At 34.3% G+C, this 16868-nt stretch overlaps 1 pseudogene; it reads right to left on the reverse strand.

Moving 5' to 3' along the window:
- Window positions 1-473: 473 nt before the first annotated feature.
- Window positions 474-5662, reverse strand: LOC126704011 (amine oxidase [copper-containing] alpha 2, peroxisomal-like; annotated as a pseudogene).
- Between the last annotated feature and the right edge of the window lie 11206 nt (window positions 5663-16868).

Here is a 16868-nt window from a genome sequence, read left to right on the forward strand (position 1 = left end):
TTAAACTCAAAATAATATTTTCAAAAAAAAAAAAAAAAAAAAAACAGAAACACACAGACAAATGATGACTCTGAGGACCTCCACCAAAATTTCTTCACAACAACAATTTGGATGTTTTGCAGCTTCAACAAGCAATCACCAATCTCTAAGATATCGCCTTCAGATATGCCTTCTATATTTTCAATGTCACAAATTCGTTATCATCCCTGTTACCATCTTTGTTGTAACTAATTTAATACTTCAAAATTCTTAACTCTTGCATATACCCAGAAAATTAATAAAAGCTTAATTGATGAGATTGAAATTACCACAAATCTAAATTCCACCATTTTAAAATTTCTAATAGTTTTTCAAATTCTTATTCTGAAAACAACATAAAAGTTGACAATTATTTAGAATATCTAATAACACAAATAACATTTATCTAGAACTTCTACTGAAGATGCTAGTTATTCCGATTATTTTTTCCTCCTCTAAGGAGTGATGGCATTGCATGTGGGTAAGTTCAAAGGATTAGGAGGCGTTAAATTCAAGATTGGGTTGCTTTCGAAGAAGTTTGAAGGGCGGAGCTCAAACCCACCATTCAAAGTCGGCATCACTAGAAATTCATCTTGAGAAGAGCTATGGTGGAAGCCTATTGTGTGCCATAACACTATGTCCTTGTTGTCAATATCCCTATTCCTGCAAAATGAACCAAATCAACCAGTTTGATTTTCTTCATTGCTACCAGCTTTATTACAGGAAAAAATTGAATGCGACAAAACTTCCATGTTAGTTATTAGGGTTGACAATAATATCTGAAAATTACTAGTTGCTCCTTGAACAGGATAACATAGTACACTTTCCTCTTAAATTCATAATAGACAACGTCATGAATTAATTAGTGGAATCTACCATGAATGTGAGATGAGTAAACACAAGATCACCATACTATGGGAACTCCTAATAATTACTTCTATATTACCTCCCAATTAATTCAAGTCAATATGTATGTTTTAAATACCTAATTAGCTTAATGAAGTTTCACCCACACCCAAATTTCAAGTATTTAATTATAGGTTTTTTTGCTAAATAAGTATAAATTTATTTTGAATATTAATATAAACTTAGGCATGGCTTTTACATGTCATGCCAACTCTACCCCATTTCCATCCCCACTATCTAAAATTTTCTCTTTTCCTTCTTTTAATTTTCTTTTATATACCTTCCACCAACATAATTTCTTTGAGTCGAAGTGAATTTTTAGCTAACGAATAGAAGGATACAGTACCTAATAAAAGAGAGAGTTAAATATGCTATTATCCTTAAAATTTAGCACAATTTTAGTTTTAGAAGTTTGAAGTGATTATTTTTTGTCACTTAGATGACATGGCCAAATTGATCTAGAAACGATCATGTCATTGCTCAATAAATACTAAAACTAAAAGTGATCTTTTAAAGCTTGTCAGGGACTAAAATCAATCACTTTAAGTTTTTTAGCAACCAAACGATCACTGAAATTTAAAGTAATCTCCTTTTGTTCCTAACAAATTAAAAGTGGTAGAGTCAAGATTTAACTTAAGCAAATACTTTAAACTTAAGTGAATAATTTAAATCCCTCTTACGCTAAAGTTTGAGGATCTACAAGTGGAAGAGTCAAGATTTAACTTTAGAGTAACAAATTTATATCCAATATACATGTGTTTTAATACACTTACAAAAATACTTAGATAAACATATTTTGAACACGCAATAAATATATAATACTTAAAATCAAACTAGACAATAGCATATTACTCTCTTTTTTATGAGACATACTACTCACTTTAATACTAAGTGTTATCTTAATATTCAAAAACTTGTAAGAAGATAGCATGTCTATTATATTTTCTTTACTTATTAAGGCCTTTTAATATATGAATAAGTCGTATGGCACTTATATTTCTCATGTAATAATTTCTAGTAATTACATAAATTTCAAGTACAACTTATTTCTGTTTTTAGTTAACTCATAAAATGATTATATTATAACATTTTAAAATCATATGGTAATCAATTGTACGGGAAAAATTTTATAGTATAACTCAAAGACTTATTGTGGAGTTTATTATTAATTGATACATAACGAATTTGAAAAACATACTTTTTAATTAAATTTTTTTGTTTTTTGTTTTAATTTTTTTATCATTTTTTATAACTTTTAAACATTAAAAAATATATTTATTAACAAAAAAGACAAAAGGAAAGAAGGAAAAAGCAGTATTAGGTATTTTGGTGTGCCCCTAAGACCAATGCTATATATTGACTTTAAAAAAAGGGCAATAATATTCTCCCAAAACTTATTTAACATCTTCCATACACATCAACTTTGCATGTTTTAATCATGAATATCACCCTTTTCTCGTTTCAAAATTTTTTATATCAAGCACACACAATTGTGAAAATTGTGTGTACAAATGTGTAAAAAAAGAGTGTGAGAGAATTTTTACCGTTATAAAAACCATGCAATATTACCTGTTTGTCCAAGTAAATAAGGTATCACCCCCATGGATTCGATCAGCATATAACCCACTAGCCCATCTTTTTGACCTGTTATACGGCGTAACCCATACATTGTAATTCGAAAATGTGCCGCGGATCTGCGAGTAATCATCCTCTAGTAGAAGTGGAATAGCAGCCGGACCAGGAACCAATCGATAGCCAACTTGATTTCCTATTTTAGTAAACTTATTAGGGTTCACTATCAATAATTCAGTTGGTTTGTTAGTCCAAATTCTTGCATCTAGTTTAGTTTTCACTGGCTGTCGAATCATGGTCCAGTAACTCTTTCTGGGTGTGCTACCATCTGTTCTCATCGTTTTCATCTTGTGAATTTTTTTCACCATCAATGTCAAGATCAAGATAACAAGTGATGTAGTGGTCATGGTTTATTGCAATAGTGTTTTTCGTTACCAATGTACCATAGATGTCTTCCTTGACTTGTTTTTTGTGAGTGTATGTTCAAGCTTTTGCTTCCAAAATACCTGATAAACCCACCTAATTAAATAGTGCATACAACATATACAGTTGTTAGTAATAATGATTAACAGCCTCATAAAGACTTTTTAGGTACCACTTGATCAAAAATGATCTTTCCATTTGAAATAGAGCATTTTGAAAGGTATATTTAGAGACACATATATTACTAATAATTTTAATTAAAAAAAAATTAAATTTAAATGACATAGTACTCTATAGTCTATACATAGTTAGATTTCAAAAATAATATTATAACTATGAAATGGATCATCACAATTTCGAATGAAACCAACCGAAACAATAATGATAATATTAAAAAAAAAAAAATAAGGATAATATTATAAACAGACGGTTTGGTTATTTAATTTCCATACCCCAAATTTAATACTACCACTTTTCTTGAACTCCCAATCCATGATATAGTCATAGTTGCCAATGGTTGAAACTGTCCTAACAACTAGGCTCACCCCAGGTCTAACCTCTGTTATCTGTGAAGCCAAAAAAAAAAAAAAATTCAAACAACAAAAATCGGATGTAAATGCAACTAGTGAAAACAGATAATTCCAACTAACTAAAACGTCATTTATAAATGATGAATGAGCCTGATTGGTTGCATCTGATAAAATTTTTGTTTTTCAAAAACAGAATATATAAAAAATCTGTTACAATTACTTACAAATATTGTTTGGTTGGGTGTTTTCTATTTTTAATTTTTAATTATGACTAAAAAAAATCCTTGTGCAAATGGAAAAAAGGTAGGAAAAAAAATGGTGTTTTTAGTTGTTTTCAATCAAAAAATGCAAACAATGTGGCAAATTTGTAATTAAAAAAAAAAAAGAGAGGTTCGAATCCTTGTGAGTTGTGAGCAAATTAAGATGAAGTTAGAAAATTTTGCTTGGAAGGCCAAATTTGAGATTGATAAATTGGTCAGTAAATAACTTTCTAATATTAGAGTTACCTATAAGTCTAATATATTATGTATATAAAATCATCAAAATAAATTGGCTTAAAAAAAAATCATCAATATATATATATATATATATATATATTGAATTTTTTAACTACTGAATTTTTTAATAAATAAAAACATTTATGATCCTTTTCTACATAAAGAAAATGACTGACAAAATGAACAATTGATTAAAAAGGATAGATTTCTTTTGTTAAAAAATTCTTCTTTTTTGGACAATCTTAGCCAATTGTATTTTTGAGGGATACTAATTCAGTTAGCCAATATTTGTTCATTTTTCATTGGAAGGTCATTTTGGGAGGCCAAATCAAATTTCTGAATACACACTTGTGTACACACACATATATACACACAATTCTAAATATTGAAAAAAACATTTGAACAAAAAACTTGTTATCATAAATTTTTTTTTATTTCTTCTTCTTCTTTATTTTATTTTATTTTATTTTATAAATATAGTGGATTCTCTTATATGTATTTTTTTGCTGATATATTTCATAGAAAAAATTATTTGATTATAATCCCTTTTATGTTTCAAACACTTTTCAGGAAATATTCTTAGTAAAAATGTTTTACTTTTCTTACTTCATCATTCAAAACAAAGGCAAGTAAGGGTAAAATAAAACTGAAAGATAAGGAGTAGTACTTTCAAGCATATATATATATATATACACACACACATATACAATAACCAAAAAGCATTGCTGCTCCCTAAAAAAATGGTTTTTTAATGCAATTATTTTTTGTGAATTTTTTTTTTGTAAATAGTTTAATTTAATTTCCTAACAATTTATATATTTATTGTTGAATTTATTGTGTTATATTGCATGTATATGTTCGCGTACCATATGCTCTCACACACATCTACACTTTTATTTTTGTGTCATTGTGAGTAACAAATTTAAACAATTTTAAATAATAATTAAAAAAAAAAAAACTGAAATCCTAGCTTTGACATTGAAAACCTATTTCTCTTCTTTGCTTTATTCTTCTTGATTTCTAGCCCCCCTACCTACACCTGTGTGTATATACTTTTTTTTGTTGTATATTTGGTGTCATCATCTATAAAGAATGAATACATGAGAATCAATGCATTTGACTAATTTAGACAGGACAATTAATTAATCCATGCAAACTTTCAATTTTAGTAAGGTTGAATGTTAAAGGAAGAGAATCTCATTGTTTCTTAAAAAATGTGTCAGTTGGCATAATCTTAAACCATAATGCATAGCTAGGGTTTATGCTATATATAGGGTAAAGATAAGGACCGGTACCTCCAATGTAAAAAACTTATTGCGATGATAACATGTGGTCAAAAGTAGATATATGTCGCCATTGCAATAGGTCTAACTTTACTAATAAAATAATTGGACAAATACTAAGTACATGTATATATACTAGCATCAAGTGGAATAAAAAAATGGAATAAATGATTTTTCATTCCCACATCACAAAGTATTGAATAATTTTTTCTAGAAAAAATGGTTATTTAGTGGAGACAGAGACAAAGTAGGAAGTAGGAATAACTTCCAAAACAAATATTTAAAACCCTTATAAAGCTATGGCTACAATATTTTCACAACAAAGTTTAGTTAACAAACTTTTAAGAGTTACAGGCTTAAACCCATAGGCTCGTGAAATTGTTGTATACGAGGGAGTACTCTTAAAACCAACATAGATAGCTGCAGTTTCCATCTATGCTCTTTACATGATACTGCATATAGAAACCCTCCCTTGTTTGTGTTCTCATTATAATTAACATCATGGCTTCCAACAAACAGCATATTTTAACATTGCTTGCTTTGTTCTCTTCATGGTTTTTTGTGGGTTTCTCTCAAACAACTTCTGACGCATTTCGTCCGGCAAGTTCAGGGGGTGCTGAATCATTCCCATGCTTGCAGAACCTAGTTCATTGTCAACCATACTTAAAGGGTTCCTCTAATCCAACGGCAACATGCTGTGAGCAATTGAATGAGACAGTCACCTATGATCTCAAGTGCCTCTGCGACTTGTTATCCAATACCGACGTCTTGAAGAGTTACAACATTTCCTCGGAGGAGGTTAATAAGCTTCCTAAGGAGTGCGGTATTGATACCAAGAAGTCATCATGCAAAGGTTTTTCAGATCTTCTTCTCTTTTTTTCTTTTTCTTTTTTTGGTTCTCCTTAATTAGAATTCGGTTTTATATGGTTGTTTTTGGTGGTATTAGTCTTTATTTCCTTAGTTAGAGTGACTTGCATTTGAATTATTGATATGCTTTGTGGGTTTTTTTTTTTTTATACATCAATAGTTGGTGTGGGACTTTTTGAACTTTGGATGTTTTTGTTAGAAATATCAAAATGTGTCAATTGAATTACAAGAGCACTTTTAGCTGTTTTGTGAGTTATGACATGTAAATTGATTGGTTTTTATTTGAATATTTAGTTTTGATATCGTTGAATACGCTTTGGTTGAATTTTTTAATGAGATGAGTTTGGGTTTAATCGTGTCATCAAATGCTTGCCTGTTATTATTTGTCTTCATCATCACCATAACTTTTCCGATATTTTAAAGTTCCTGATGTCACAAATTCCAAAAGATTTGTTCTAAATTTTACCATTGAACATGAATTTGGAAAGTAATTGATGAGATCCATTAAACTGTGGATCTGGACAGGTTAGTATCAACTTATGGGTCTCAATTCTGAATTTTTTGTTAGAAATTTTTAATTGGTTTCATAGAGGTTCAATTTTTTATGGCCAAAATTTGCCATAATGACAAATCTTTCATGTATCATTAACAGACAATTTTTTTAAAGATTTACTGTACTCCTAAACTTACTATGTTCCTAAATTTATTGTTTTTACAGTCTCTTATATAGCCATTATGTTTTTCTTTTACTCTCTTTTTTGGCCTAAATTTAGGATCAAAGCTATCAAACTCTAGGCTTGATTGATTGATGTCATTTGTAAAATATGGATGGAATGGAAAAGAAAATAACAATTTTTATAGTAAATAAAATGGAGAGAAGAAAAGAAAAAATAAAAGATGATGAAAGGATGAAAGAATTGTTATGGTACGGTAGTAATGAGGAGATGAAAAGATAAAAGTGATGGGAAAATATTGGAGGAAGTGTAATTGTAAGGTCAGAAATAGTGTCAAAAATAAGTGGATGGTGTGGCCTTTGATATGGTACAACAGAAACGTAGCAACAATAAATGTACATATCTTTTTTTACCTTCAATCCTAGATCTCGGGTTTCTATTTTTCTTTTTTTATATATTCTACATTTCATTTGGGAGAAAAATGCAATTTTTTTTTTTTGGTTAAAAACTTATTTGTGGAATGTTGTTTTAAGTATAGTTGTATATAGTTGGGGAATGAGAGCCTTCAACCTTGTAAATATATTAAGTATGATTTTAAAAACATGTAGTGAGATATCAATTGTCCAAACCTTCTGAGTCCAAATCTTCTTTCTCAATTTTCCAATTCCATTCTATATATATTCCATTAATAAAAACATGTCGTATATCAACATATTTAATTAAATGCTAAATTTATTACTTTCCCAATTCCAATAACCAAAAAAAAAAAAAAAACAACCAATGTGTTCTGCCAGCCTTTGCTAACAGCCACTATCAAGAGCACTGACACCATCAATGCCGCAAGTCGCAGCCAACCACCGCCACCAACCCACTAACTCCGACGAAACCTATGCCCTTTCATTTCGTCCGTCTCAAACCCATTAAAAAAAAACCCACCTGGCACCACCACACTACCACCCTCCCTTCACCTCTCTCCATTTCATCAACCAAAATTAACCCTTTAGGATATCACCATATTATAATCTGGTTAATTAGTTTTTCATTCTTGTGGATCTTATAGTCGTATCCTTATAATGGTTTCAAATAATTATTAGTAGAAGTTATACATAGATGTCATGCCTACTAATCAAAACAAATGAATGGAAAATTTTTTATGTTTGAGCAGAGATGGGGCCCTGTGGTTGAGGCTAAGACGTCTGAGTCGCATAGCCACTGATTCAAAGGTCTGTGAATGAGGATTGGGTGGCTTTTTTTATGGGTTTGAGATGGATAAAGTAGCAGAGTGGTGGATTTCTTCCTAGGCGGTGGGTTGGTGGCAGTGTTCGGCCATTACCAGTGATGTTGATGGTATCGGCGCTCTTTATATATAGGGGTGGCCAGCGAAGGCTGGTGGTGGTGCAGTGGGAATACAATGATCGTTTATTTACTTATTTATTTTAGGTTATTATAATTAAGAAAGCCATAAATTTAGAATTTAATTATATATGTGACATGTTTTTATTTGTGAAAAATAAAGGGAAGTAAAAAAAGTGAGATAGAATATTTGAACTTAAACATCCTATTCCCTTTGTAATTATTAAATTATAAAAGAAAATATTGTAATTAAAAGGCAAAAAGAAAGAACTGTTACCAAATTATTTTTCTCCCAAATCCTTGCCTCAAAATGGACCTCCATTTCTCCGGATCTTGTTGTCCGTGTCCTTTAGCTGATCAACCTGTGTGAAAAACCGTGATAGAATTCATAGGTTTCAGTGGACTTTTCAATGATAGGCTTCTCCAAATGCTGTTTACGGTTATATTGATAGTATTTCCTTTCCCAACTTTCTTCACTATTCAAAATTGCTTACTGCTTTTTCATCAATTGGTGAGTGAACTGGTTAAAAAGGCTAATTCATAGATGAATAGTTTGGGCAATTGGGAAAGGTCCAAAAGGATTAACATGGGATCAATGTAATTAGACTATAATGTTGAAGATGACTTCATCGAAGGCCTAAATTGTACATCAATTCTTTTTAGATTATCTGGTAAGTTTTTTTTGCTAATATTATAAGCATGTTATGGTCCGTAAACAGCATTTGGAGAAGCCTATCATTGAAAAGTCCACTGAAACCTATAAATTCTATCACGGTTTTTCACACAGGTTGATCAGCTAAAGGACACGGACAACAAGATCCGGAGAAATGGAGGTCCATTTTAAGGCAAGGATTTGGGAGAAAAATAATTTGGTAACAGTTCTTTCTTTTTGCCTTTTAATTACAATATTTTCTTTTATAATTTAATAATTACGAAGGGAATAGAATGTTTAAGTTCAAATATTCTATCTCACTTTTCTTACTCCCCTTTATTTTTCACAAATAAAAACATGTCACATATATAGTTAAATTCTAAATTTGTGTCACCAGACCAAAGAGAAACTTTACAAGCAGCTACTGAAAACATGACAAGGTGGTTGTATACCAGAGGGACCATATCAGCAAAATGAATAGAAAACTAACACTGTTTTACGCCTAAAAAGACAATACTTTTGAAATAGGCACTACGTACCCCACCCAGGGGCGGAGGGAAGGGGGGGCGAGAGGGGGTAGGTGCCCCCCCTGAACTTTCAATTATTTTTACTGATATGTGCATTGAACTGAAATGTGTTATTTGCCCCCCTTACACAAAAGACAAAAAAAACTTTTCTATTTATTGGGAACAACCTAAAGCTAGCTACATGGTTCAGAACTCTACAGTAACTCTAAAATTACTGTAACTTTAATATAAAACTATTGATCCTACCTAGTAATGATTAAAAAAAAAATATATTGCTAATGCTATATGCCCATACGGAGTAGGAATCACGGCAGCCTAATACTAATAGAACTCTGTGAAAAATATATATATATATATATATATATTTATATTTATATTTATATAATACTGTATAAAGCACACCTCCCCTTTAAAAAAAAAAAAAAAAAGACTCTTGGTATTTTTTTTAAAATTAAGTAAGAGGGATAATTAACTTTTTCATAGTTCGTTATTTTGTTAATATAGTAAGGGTAAGTTTGATAATTCATTTGGTTCAGTACTTCTAAGTTCTGCTCTTCCTCAAAATCTCTCCAATTTTGGAAAATTAAAAATGAGGGGTTAAAAGTAATTAGAACCCTTCCAAATCTCTCCTCCTCTTAAAAAAATCCAAATAAGGTAATTTAACTTACTCTCCCTCTCTTTACTTTACTTCCCTATACTCCCCCTCCATCCAAACAAGCTATTAGAGTTTCTGTTGCATTTTTAAAAGCATTCAAGCTAAGTTTTTAAAAGCATTCAAGTCATTGAGTCACGTTTAAATATTCATAGATATATTGCGTACTTTAAATATTCATGTTTAAATTTTTTTTAGATTAGTTTTTTACTTTCAATCTTATCTTTTAATCTTGCCCCCCCTAAATTACATTCCTGGCTCCGCCACTGACCCCACCATACCCTTGAAAACAAACACCAAACAAACAACATTTTCCCCAGTCTCGTAGTTGCTTGAGTAGCCGAGAGGGTTTGGTATGTAGCAAGCAACTCAAGGGCCCCTTCATATATCACTTTGGGTTGTGACTGAACATTTTGAAAGTTGGCTTTGTTCCTTGCGTTCCATATCGCCCAAGTTGTAGTGCACCACTATTCCATCTCCTCCCGTGTCAGTTTCTCTTGCATCAACTTGAAGAGCCGGAAAAAATCTCACGCATTGTTGCTGAATTTCTGCACTCTTCCTCCAGCCAACGACCACACATTGCGGGCAAAGGGGCACTCCCATAGCAAGTGAGCTTCCATTTCAGGGTGTTGGCGGTAGAACTCGCAGGTACTCTCCACAGCCACTCTTCTCCTATACAAGTTATCTCGCGTTGGCAGAATATTGGACACTGCCCGCCACATAAAATTTCTGATCTTTGGCGGCACATTGAGGTCCCAAATCATCTTCCACAGCTTGCCTTCCTCCCCAGCTCGTGAGTGTTCCGCTTCCACCCCTTGTTTCAGTCGAATAGCAACTTGGTAGGCTGACTTAACGGAGAACTCGTGCTTCTTGTTTTCCTTCCATACCAATGTCTCTCTTTCTGTCTCTACTAAGTGGGATGACCATTATCTCGTCGTATGTTTTTGTGGCAAACATCCTAGCCACCTTTTTTCTATCCCATTGCCAAGAATGTTTGTTAATCAGCTCCGCAACTCTTAGGCTTGGTCACACATCCCCTTTAAAGATAGGCTTATGGGAGAGCCACTTGTCTGATTCAACCATAATATTGACTCCATTCCCCACTCTCCACCTAGAGCCTTCTTGTATCACCTCTCTTGCAGCCAACAAGCTCCACCACACATAGGATGGGTTATGGCCCAACTCAGCCTCCATGAAAGAACACTCTGGAAAGTATCTTGCCTTATATACCCAGTAGAACAAAGAGTGTGTATGGTGTAACAATCTCCAAGCCTGTTTAGTCAACATAGCTAAATTAAAAGCTTGTATGTCTTGAAATCCCATTCCTCCCTTCTTCTTTGTTGTACATAGTTTCTTCCAATTTATCTAATGTATCTTCCTCTCTTTTTTTGTTTTCCCCCACCAATATCTAGCTATTGTAGAGTTGATAGAGTCACATAGGGATTTTGGGAGCTTGAAGAGACTCATAGTATATGTGGGGATGGCTTATGCGACAGTTTTAATCAATATTTCCCTACCCGCCTTGGAGATAAATTTTTCCTTCCATCCCATGACCCGCTTTGTAATCTGCTCTTGCATTTCTTTAAAAGTAGTTACCTTAGATTTTCCGCATGCCATTGGAAGACCAAGTTATTTTTCACAATCCGTCATAATTCTCGCCCCCAAAATTTGCTGAATCGTTTGTTTGACCTCCTCTCTTGTATTTCTGCTAAAGAAAAATGATGTTTTTTGCCTATTTATTGCTTGACTGGATGCTGCTTCATAAAGGCCCAAAATGTCCATTAGGCGCTAACATTCCTCTATTAATGCTTCACAAAATAGTAGTCTATCATCAACAAACAATAGATGGGATATGCACACTCTATTTTTGCTAGATAAGACCCCATGTAGCTCTCTATTTTCCACAGCTCTTCTTATCATTCCATATATACCTTCAGCACAAAGTAAGAATAGGTATGGTGATAAGAGGTCTCCTTACTTAATACCCCTTGATGGTTGGATAAAACCTTTCGGCTCCCCATTTATCAAGATTGAGTATGAAGAGCGCACTCACCATCTCCATTGCCAATTGGACCCATTTCTCATCAAAGCCCAATTCTACATCACTTGTCTAAGGAACCCCCATTCCACCCTATCATATGCTTTACTGATATCTAGCTTCATCGCCATTTGTCCCTTTTTTCCACTCCTCTTATTTCGCATTCTATGTAACACTTCAAAAGCTATAGTGGTATTGTCAGTAATCAACCTATCAGGTACAAAGGCACTTTGGGCATCAGATATTACATTTGGCAAAATCAATTTCAGCCTATTTGCAATAACCTTTGGTATAATTCTAGCTACCACATTTTCTAAGCTAATACGCCAAAAATCAGTCATATATAGTGGTTCATTATTTTTTGGAATTAATACAATATGTGTATAATTCATTTTATGTAGCATATGACTCGAATGGAGGACAGATAGAATAACATTTGTGACATCAACTCTAACAGTATGCCAAAAAATTTGGAAGAAAAAAGGGGACATACCATTGGGACCTAGAGATTTTGACAGATGGATCTGAAAGATAGCTCTTGGACCTTCTCTGCTATATAGGGTTGGAGGAGGCTTTAGTTCATCTTTGGAGTGACCACCTTATCCATCGAACTCAACACTTTATCCATTTTTGAGGGGCTTGCCGAAGTAAACAACTCCTGAAAATAATTTTCCACAGCTTATGCTATACCCCCATCAGTTTCCTGCCACAAACCATCTCTATCAAATATTCTTGAAATGTTATTTTCCCGAAATCTCTGGCTTGCTCTCTAGTGGAAAAACGCTTGCTCTCTAGTGGAAAAACTTTGTATTTTTATCTCCTGCTTGCAACCAGATAGATCTAGATCTATGTCGCTAGTGGATCTCTTCATGGTACAATATTGTATTAATTTCCTCCTTCACCCTCCTAATTTACTCCAAGTGCCCTCTTGGATTGCCCCTAGTCAATTCCTCCAATATCCTTTGCTTCGAATTTTACTCTTTGATTGACCAAAAGTGACTTGACTCCACCCCACTAAAGCACTCCTGCATTGATTAATTTTTTCAAATAAGCAATACATAGGGCTACCTATAGTCACAGTATTACTCCAAACCTGTTGGATAACAGCTTCACAATCAGGGTGTGTCACCCACTTCTTCTCAAATCTTCATGGAATTTTTTTAACTCAGCATTGGTGGCTTAGAGGATATGTGGTAAGGAGGATAGGGACATGATCAGAGTATAAAGCTTGAAGATGATAGACCCGAGCCTATGGGAATAATTATTTCCACTCCATTGCTGCACATGCCCTATCAAGCCTTAGCTAAACAAAAACATCACCCTCCCTTCCATTATTCCAAGTGAAAATGTTTCCACTATACCCCAAATCAATCAAATCGCAGTGTCGTAGCGTGTTGCGGAAATTATTCATAAGCTGTAGTGGTTTAGGATTTCCCCTTTCCTTTTCCCTTGATACCAAAATCTTATTATAGTCCCCAATGCACAACCATGGGGTTGAACTCCTTGATTTCAGGTGCTTGAGCAACGACCAAGTTTCAAGCCTTAGTTGTTCTTCCGGCTTACCATAGAAACCCATAATTCACCATGGTGAATTTTGATTCAACATGATAAGGGCATCTATATGGTTTTGTGTGTAGGTTTGGATGTGTAGGTCCACTTCATTCTTCCAGAGCATTGCTAGGCCTCCTCTTCTTCCTAGGCATGGAATTGCCAACATAGAATCATAATGCAACTCATCTTGTATCCACCTCATCTCCTCAATGGTTTGTTTTTTCTCCATTAGAAACAAAATAGTGGGAGCTTTTTCCCTCACCAAGTAAGAGAGCACATTCACTACACGTTGATTCCCAAGCCCTCGACAGTTCCAACTTAAGACAATCATTGCTCTCGGCAGGGTTTAAAAGCAACCGCCGCCATTGGTGTTTGCATGGTCTTACAATCCACCTCGATCACCTTTCCAATCCCCTTTCCTATGTCCGTTGCTACATCTTCACTAAACAATTCAAATGGTAGTCCCCACACTTGCACCCACTATGGGTAATGTGTAAACTTGATTGTGCTCACGTTCATTCCTTTTTCCAATTGCCGAAGTAGTAGATAATAGTTGTCAAAGCTCCATGGCCCATTGTTAAGTACCCACACCAGTTGGCTTTTCACAGTGAATTTGAATTGGAATAACCCTTCTCCCACATCGATGATTTTGAGGCCAGAGCCAAACTTCCACGTTGTGTGTAACAAGTTCTTTGCCGTTCTCTGATTAATTGGTTTATTTGTTAGGAATTTTCCAAGCAAACTAAGTGAACATTCTTCTAGTAATCTTTCCCTTTGCCTTGGACACACTTGGATAATTTCACCCTCCTCTGTTGTGAGGTTTATTCTTCTGCATTCTTTCAATAAAATTTGAATCCATGTTTGTGACTCTACGGTATTGTGATAGAAAAAATGGAAGTAATAGAATAGAATCCACTGCTATTGTGATAGGTAGTGGAGGAAAAGCTGACCCAAAGTGAGAGGAAAAGCTCCAACCTAGAGGAGAGTGAATATGTTCAAATCCAATTTTGATTCTAATTAAGATGTTTATTGAATAATGCCAAGTTTATGATGCTCTCACTTTAACCTAAGAGTTTTTCCTCTTTTTGTTTTTGTATTTAATTACTTTAATATATCAACCTTTAATGTTTGATATATGGTTACAATGAGTAGAAATGTTATTTTATTTTATTTTATTTTTAATTTTTTAATTTTTTTATAAGATAGAATTTTTTCTCTAGTCTAATTTAAGTGTATATGTGTGTAAAGCTACTTCTTGGAGACTTGAACCTCGGCCCTTACCCCTCATACCCCACAAGTAGTTATACTTATGGAGTGACCACCGCACCACGGGTGCGCTGTGGTAATTAGTAGAAATCTTTTAGTCTTTTGAATTGCTTTTTTTTTTTTTTTTTTTTTTTTGATGTGAACTACGACAATTTTATTAAGAAGAAAACATTACATCAGAAGTCACTAAATGCTCCACAAAAGGAGGACAAGATTCTAACCAAACAACAGACTCAGATAACGACTTTGCATGCTGGGCTAACCCATGCGCTACTTTATTACCACACCTTGGCACAACAGAAAATGAACATTCTCTGAACTGAGTAGCTTGAATTAAAGAGCCAGATATCAGATTTCAGATTCTAGCAGGAGAAGTGATTGATTCGGTCAGAGAGTTATGAACCACCATGGAATCGCCTTCAAAGATAGCTGAACTGAAACCATGATCCCAAGCAAAACGCATACCTTCCTCCATCGCCTTGGCTTCAATCTCCAAAGAGCCTAAGGGAGCGTGGATCTTCATGCTCAGTGCAGCACGCCCCAACTCGAGATGGTCTCTGATAATGACACCAACACCCGCAGCTCGCTGTCTCTCAAAAGTTGCACCGTCAACATTGACTTTAAGCCATTGTTGTTGAGGATGAACCCATCCAACGTCGACCTTAGGAGTCTTGATCTTAATACAATGATTTGCCACTTGAAACTCCTCCAAAAACTCCAACGTCCAGCCAGCAATACCAGAAGCTGATTTGCGAGGCCCCCCTACCCAAATCTCATTTCTATTGGACCAAATGTCCCAAGCCACAGAAATAGCCAAGCTAACTCCTGAACCGACCACTGTTTCACATTCCGAGCATACCAAACCAGATCAATAAAATCCCTCACCTCTCCAACGTCTGAACCAAGATCAATATTCGCAGTTGTCCACACCTCCTTAGCTTTAGCACAATGCCAAAGCACATGAGCCGTGGACTCCACAGCAATCCCACAATTATCACAAACATCATCTTGGGTTATTTTCCGAGGGAACAAATTGGCTTTCGTGGGCAGGATATTCCTACAAGCATGCCATGCAAAAGCTTTGATTTTGTTGGGCAGCGGCAACTTCCAGATACAACGCTAGAAGGACACCACGGGTTGTGAGGTCGAGCTTTCTCCCTAATGAGTATCACATCGAGCTTGGCGAGCTACATGGTAAGCACTACTCATAGTGAACCGGCCAGAAGAAGTGTAGGTCCAAATCAACCTATTAGCAGGCAGCGACAGACTAAGAGGAATAGAAAGAATAGCTTCGGCATCAAAAGGAAGAAAAACCTCATGGATTATATTTGACTTCCAAGTTGCTGTCTCCGGGTAAATTAGGGCAAAAACTAAGGCATCATCAGGAAAGAAATGAGGCACAGTTGCAGGCTTGTGTGATGGCGGAGATGGCAACCATTTATCTCTCCACAAGCTAACCGAACCTCCATTACCAGTTTGCCAACGACATCCTAATTGAACAACCTTTTGAGCTTCCATAATACTACGCCAAGAATATGATGGATGCCTCCCAACGACGCATTTAAAAAATCACCATTCGGAAAATACTTAGCTTTATACACTTGGTGAAATAATGAATTTGGACAATTCTGAAGCCTCCACCCCTATTTAGCCAGCAAAGCAATGTTAAAAGCTTTCAAATCTCGAAAACTCATACCTCCTTCCTCTTTTGGTGCACATGTCTTGTCCCAGCTTAGCCATGCCAATTTATTATGGTTTTAATCTTAGTTATAGTTACATGTTTTATTTTATTTTATTTAAAAAAAAAAAAATTATTCCCGGTGTTTGAATACAAGTCGTGTAAATAAAATGTTGAAATTAGATTTTAACCTCTTTTTTTTTTTTTTTTTCTTAATTTAATTATATAATTTGTTTTCTCTATCAGGTTATTCCTCACATAACTCTACACCTTCAAGCAGTCTAAAGAGTGCAGCCTATGGGGTCACTTTGGTCTATTTGGTTTGGCAATTTTCTTTGTGGCTGTAATTATTTCAGCAACCCAGGCTTGATAGATTAGAAT

Source organism: Quercus robur, chromosome 10 (assembly GCF_932294415.1).
Source record: "Quercus robur chromosome 10, dhQueRobu3.1, whole genome shotgun sequence".
NCBI classification, from domain to species: domain Eukaryota; kingdom Viridiplantae; phylum Streptophyta; class Magnoliopsida; order Fagales; family Fagaceae; genus Quercus; species Quercus robur.